The following is a 6,886-nucleotide window of genomic DNA, read 5'->3' on the forward strand; positions in this document are numbered from 1 at the left end:
CAGAAACAAGAATGAAAAGAAATGAGAATGTTTTAAGAGAACTCTGGGACACCATGAAGTGCACTAGCATTGGCATTATAGCAGTCCCAGAAAGAGAAGAGAGAGGACCTGAGAAAATTTTTGGAGAGAGAATGATGGAGAACTTACCCAGCTTGGGAAAGGAGTCAGTCACCCAAGTGCAGGAAGTGCAGAGTTGTACACAGGGTCAACCCAAAGAGGAACACACAAAGGAATAGAGCAAGTAATCTAACTGACAAAAATTAAGGATAAGGAGAAATATTAAAATTAACAAGAGAAAAGCAACCGATGACATATAAGGGAACTTCCATAAGGTTATCATCTGATTTTTCAACAGAAACTCTCCAGGCCAGAAGGGACTGGCATGATATATTTAAAGTGATGAAAGGGGGAAACTTACAACCAAGAATACTCTATCCAGCAAGGTTCTTGTTCAGACTTGATGGAGAAATCGAAAGCTTCACAGGTAAACAAAAGCTAAAAGATTTCAGCACCACCAAACCAGCTTTACAACAAATGTTAAATGAACTTCACTAGTCATCAAATCATTGGAAAAGAGACCAAGAAGAAGAAGTGGAGGGAAAAAAAACCTACAAAAGATTGCTTTGACAGTTTGGGGTCTTTTATGTTTCTATATAAATTCTGGAACTGTTTGCTCTGGTTCTGTGAAAAACCTGAGTATTTTGACAGGGGTTGCGCTGGATCTGTGGATTGCTTTGGGTAGTGGGGCCATTTTGGTAATGTTGATTCTTCCAATCCAAGAGCACAAAATATCTTTCATTTCTTTGTATCATCTTCAGTTTCCTCCATCAGTGTTTTACAGTTTTCAGAGTATGGGTAACTTCCTTGATTAGGTTTATTTCTAGGTATTTTGTTGTTTTTAATGCAGTGGAAATGTTTATACCAGTCATAAAATTCTGCTTTTTGAAGTGGAAAAAAAAGTGAATGAAAGGTTGCAAATGGCAAAATATCCTTCTTTCTTGTGAGTGGCTTGCAGTCCACTGCATATATATGGTGCATCTCCTTTGTCCATTCATCTGTTGATGTGCACTTGGGATGCTTTCATGTCTTGGCAATTGTAATTAGTGTTGCTGTTGATAACGGGGTGTATGTATACTTTTGAATTAATTCTTATTTCGTGGTTGGCTTTATTCCTTTAATAACTCTGTAAGTTTAAAAAGCTAAAGGTCTAAATGTTCTTAGAGACAGTGAACAGTGCATATATGTAAAATTTAAAATATGTGAAGTACAAACAGCTGATAAGCTTACGAGAGATTTCCTTTTATGTGAGGCTTTTCTTTTTTCTTGCTGTCTTTAGAATTCTGTCATTTTCTTTAAATTTTCCCTTTTGAATGATGCTATGACTTGATATGGGTCTGTCTCAGCTGATACTGTTTGGGATTCTCTGTGATTCCTGTGGCTGGATATCTGTTTCCTTTTTCAGATTAGGCATGTTTTCAGCCATAATTTTATCAAACGGTTGCCCACCCTTTCTCTTCCTTCAGGGACCCCTATAATGTGAGTGCTAGTATGCTTGGTGCTATCTCAGAAGTCCCTTAAAGTCCTGTAACGTGCTCTCTGCTTGCTTTTCTGGTTGGGTGTTTTTCATTCTGTCTTCCAGATTGCTGGTGGATCATCTGTATTGCCTGATCTTCTGTATTACCTACACTTCTGCTCTGACTGGTTCTTTTTTCTATTTTCTAGTTCTTTTTTTAAAATTCTCCCTGTGTTCATCTGTTCTTTTTCCCAGTTCAGCTGTCATTCTTAATATTGCTGCTTTGACCTCTTTGTCATGTAAATTACTTCTCTCTCTTCATTATGGTTATTTCCGTTTAACACATGTTCCTGTGTCTTCTCATTTTAACTTTCTGTATTTCTGTGAAATTAGGTGAAACAGTTATTTGCCCCAGAATGAAAGGTGTCCTTGTGTGAGAGCACTCCTGTGCAGTCTTCTGTGCCCAGCGGGTTTGTTGGGAAGAGATGGACCTGAAGTCATCCTGGGCTGCCCTCTTCCCCTGGGAAGTGCTGGCAGCCACTGCAATGGGGGCTGCAGGGCTGGAGTCAGAGGGACTGGAGCCAGTTCCATGTTCAAGCAGGGGCTTCTCTGTTCAGTGACTGTTCCAGCCCTATCAGGTGGAAAAGTCACCTGTTCTGTGGGGCTGGAGCAAGATCTCTGTGGGAGTGGGGTTCTCCTGGGTGTGGTGGCAGTCTCTGCTTTGGTTTGGGATGTGGCTGAGGCCTGAGGGCTTGCAGCGGCCCTTATGTACTGGTTTTACTTTTTCCCCAGTGTGCAGACGTTGGCTAGAGGGTGGGTCGGGGCCAGAGAGATTGCAGCCGTACCACTGAGCCGGTCCCACTGCCCGTCAGGTGTGCACAGGAAAGTGAGTTCTGGGGGTGAGAGGCCCTTCCCTGGTGCTGGTGCTGTTCCCTGCAGAGGGTGTGCAGGGACACTCTAGCTGGCCGTGACTGCTGGCCGACTTTTCAGAGGCAGGGCCACTCCCAGGCCAGCACCACTTTCTCCCACTGTGTGCACGCTCACTGGCAACGGAAGCCTCCGCCTGAGAGGGGAGCCGCACCAGAACACGGAGGGCGGGAGCAGGAGCCTGGGGGAGTCTGGGGGGCCCGCCTGAGCCAGCCCTGCCAGTCAGCCAGAGCCCCAGGCAGTGTTCAGCCTGCTGTTTCCCTGCCGTGAAGGGGAGTCAGCGGGTCTCTGCACAGTCTCTTCAAGAGCAGTGGCTCCGCGTCTTACAGCACCCCTGCAAGCTCACTGGTTTTCACCCCAGCTGAGGGGGCTCCTCGTCCCGGTGCTGAACCCCGTGCCTGGGTGCCTGACACGTGGTTCAGACCATGATATAAGGCGTGGGTGGTTGTGAGGGCTGGAGCACCGCTGTGACATCATGCTGTCTGAGCACGGATACCCACAGCTCCTACTGTGTGTGGCTGGTGGGGAGCCCTGCCGGGAGCAGCTATACATCTGTCTGGCACAGACGGGGCTCATTATAATCATTCTTTGTAAAGGTAGTATAAGGACAGGATATGCCATCTGGTTTTTCCAAGGGATTGAGTATTATAATGTGTCATGTGCCCCAGCTGCCTAGTGTGAGCAGCATGACTGCAGGTGCTCTGGGTCCAGGAATGCAAACTCCAGTTAAGCCCTTGGGAACCAAAGGAGCAGGTCCTAAAGGGGTCTGCTTACTCTAAATGCTCTTACATATGTCATTCATAGGGAAACACCAGATTAAGAAATGGATGCTGCCTGAGTTTAGTGTTGAATTATTATAAAATGTAAGGAACCTACAAGATTCTGGGTAAAAATTTGTGCAGTGACAAGTGGAAATGATCCAAGGAGTACATACAGTAAGAAACAGAGTCCTGAGTTTAATCATCTTGCCTGATTTTCTCAGTGGGTAGTAAATAATTAGAGTTTTGACTAATGTTGTTTTGATTAAACTTTAGAATGTGGTCAGTTGTGAAGTGTGAAAGTTTAAGGATGTTTGTAGTAAGGATATTTGTGATGACACAGTTTTGGGAGTTAATGATTGCTGGGATGAATGAAATCGGCTGGCTGTGTGTGCTGGTGGAAGAAGAGACGTTGTTGATGCAAGTGGAGGCACTAACAGAGAGGAGGCTAATGAAAAGTGAAGGCTGTGTCAGTTGATTCAGGAAGAGTGAGCTGATAAGACTGGTTAATAGGCTATAAGGTTTAGTGTTAATTCAGAGGGTATAATTTTTGATAATCATGTTAATTGTATTACTATAATGTTTGGAATAATGAGTTTTAGCCTTGAAGAAGGTTCACATTTTTTACATAATCAGTGCCGTAGGCGTTGGATCCCACAGCTATTAGTGACGGTCCCGGTGCAGCTGCACAGGCGGGGAGCACTGATAGTAGGTGTTATGCCAGCTCATGTAGAATGGGTGCTGAGCATGGTGACAGCGGCTGTAATGAAAACTGATGATATTGTGCCATCTAAGCATAGTAATGGGGATATTAAGTGGGATATTAAGTGTGATTTGTATATTAGTATCCATATAGGATACTGTAAATGCAAAGAGGATAGTAATATAGACTAATGCCATTTGATAATTATGAAGTTAATTATAATTTTATGAGTGTTTTTGTTTAAAGTAATTGCCATACGTTCATTCTAATCCTTTTAAATTCATTCAAAGGCTAACCTTATGACTACTAGTAATGCGATTACAGTTTGTGCCATGAAGAGTTTAGTTTTTAGGTTACTCTTGAAATGCTCAGAGTAGGGGTATTTGGAGGGCAACTTCTAGGTCAAATATAGGAAAGTAGTGACAACTGAGAGTAAGTAAATGGAGAAGGTGGGCATGCTGGCCCTATAGAGTCACATCCACACATATGTGGGCTTGATTTTTCTGGGCACTGACTAGAGGAGGTCAGAGTGCAGTCAGGACAAGCTGTAAGTCTGGTAGTGTATTGGTGAGTGACGTCAGTATAAGCTTTATTGTTTCTCCAGTTACAGGAAAAGCTGTAGATTGGAAGTCAGTTGCTGTATTTAATACTAAATAAAATGCTCATCAATAGATAGCAATCTATAGGAACAATCAAACTATCTACAAAATGCACTATCAGGCCACAGACTGAAATCCAAAATAACGAGATGTATAGGGAAATTTTAGTTGGGACAGAAAGCACAGAATGAGAAAAGTAGAGCCAATAATTTTGTGTAGTCAGTGGAAGCTTTTAACCATGAAAACTACTGAGCCAAAAACTCCATCTGAAATTGAATGTTATATTCTTCTGAGACTTGCAATAATATAAGTTCTTAGAGGAACCGTAATGAATCAAACTTGAAGTATTGTTTATGATTTCTTTGTTAGATGATGGTGAGCGCAAGTGAGGGGAACTTCAGAGGCTCATAGAACTGAAGTATTAAGAAGTTATGGGAACTGTGTGTGTGGTCAGTGTGTTGTTAGGTGGTGTGAGCACATATCTTTATCTTTTTTCTGATCAGAAGGTAGATGGTCATTTTAGGATCTATGTGCATTTGCTTGTGTGTGTGTGTGTGTGTGGTGAGAGTTTGGTCGTGGGGAGAAGCACTGTGAACTTACCCACCCTGTACTGAGAGCTGTAGGACCTCCTTCCCTGCTAAAAATGATCCTGATCTTGTCACCACATTCCCACCCATGACAGCACTTCTTTGTAATGAATGTACGTAATGTCCTGTTTGTCATGGATCAATGCAAAAATGCATCCATTTATAGTTCATAAAGTTACTTATATTTTAAATTAAAAGTACTTATATGTATGATGGATTTTATGTTTTTACTCTTATTTACCTTGGTGCCTGAATTAATGATAATAGAAGACCCATTTCCTGAGACAAAGTTGACTTGCCATTAAGAGTCAGGATCCCTCGTGAACACATCCTCACCGTTTGTCCTGACTGATGCATGACTTAATGTCATTGCAAGAGGAATTTCCCAAGGAAAAGCCAACGGTCTTCCTCAGAACTTTAGGGAGCAGGTAACAGGACGGGCTCCAGGTGGAATTGCTTTCCAAGGTAGATCTTGGTTCAGGGTAAAGTTACAGCACTCGCTGCCCTGAGACCCTTAGGTGATTCACATCCCCTCTGTCTTCTCACCCATAAAATGGGTTATTGAGAATGTTGTGTAATTGGAACGCTGCACTATGAATTTGGTCAGTTGGCACATCTTATTGCTTAGTGTGAGACCTCAATACCTTTGACCTGATGCTAATTGGTGATTTACAGGGGGTCCCGACTCCTGAGGGTTGGAAGGAATTCTGATTGACAGTAGGAGGAGACCCAGGATCCCTGAAGCCTGCTCACCCTGGATGGGACTCAGTCCCTCCAGGCCAGGGGATCCTGGAGCCAGCACAGCGCCTGAAGCCTGGCTGTGGGACCAGGAAGGCCCAGCAGTGCAGTTGGAAACACAGCCCCACTGGGTCTGTGAGGAGTCAGGGTCAACTCCCCACAGGGCAGGCTCTGGAGTTTCCTCCCCAGGGGCAGCCCATTCTCCTGGAATTCAGGCCCAACAGAGACAGACACAGAGGCTGGTACCAGCAGTCCCAAGGAAAATGGGAGGTACCAGTCTTTGCAAGTACAGTGGCCCCTGGGGAGCTCAGCTCCAGGGAGGTGAGAGCCTTAGAGCGGGAGGGACTGTGATGCCAGGATTCCTGCCTTCTCTGCCCCCTCCACTCTGGGCCCCTTCCCAGAGTCAGGCCACCCTGGCCCTTCATCCTCCACCATGCACTGTGGGCTGGCTCCCTCTTTCTTTCTTGCCTCGTCTTTTATCTGCTCTCCCTACCCTGTTCCCCCTTTACTGTCTGTCACTCTCTAGGACCTGACTCCCATCTCTCTCTCTCTGTCACTCATGCACTGTCCCTCTCCCTGCCCATCTCTTTCTGTCTCTCCCCCCAGGCCCTCAGGCCCTGGGCTCTGGTCCAGCCCTGTCCAGGGCCACAGGGCTGCACCTCTCCCAGCCCTCCCACCCTCACTGCCACGTTTTGGCCCTGGCCCTGCTCACAGTGGAGGAGTCCAGTTACAGAGGCTGCTCCTGCTGGTACGTACTGCTTCACTGCTATTCCCCCTCTTCCTGGGCAGCACAGTCATACCTTGACCTGTTGGTGGCCCCTGATCAGTTGGTGGCCCAGCCTGAACCCCAGAGCTGCTGCAGGGCTGGCCACCTGCCCCAGCTGGAAGGAGGGAGGGCCCTGTGGGCTTAAGGGGCTCCTGGGGGATTGGATTGAGGGACGTGTAAGGAGCCAGGTATTTTCACCCAACTCCTCTTTGTCAATGGCAGAGCATCCCAAACTACTGACTGCCCCCTGCCCATTTCTCACTAAGAGCACTGGGCAGACTGTGGGAGCTCCTGA

The sequence above is a fragment of the Vicugna pacos genome, chromosome 2 (assembly GCF_048564905.1).
Source record: "Vicugna pacos chromosome 2, VicPac4, whole genome shotgun sequence".
Classification (NCBI taxonomy): Eukaryota; Metazoa; Chordata; class Mammalia; order Artiodactyla; family Camelidae; genus Vicugna; species Vicugna pacos.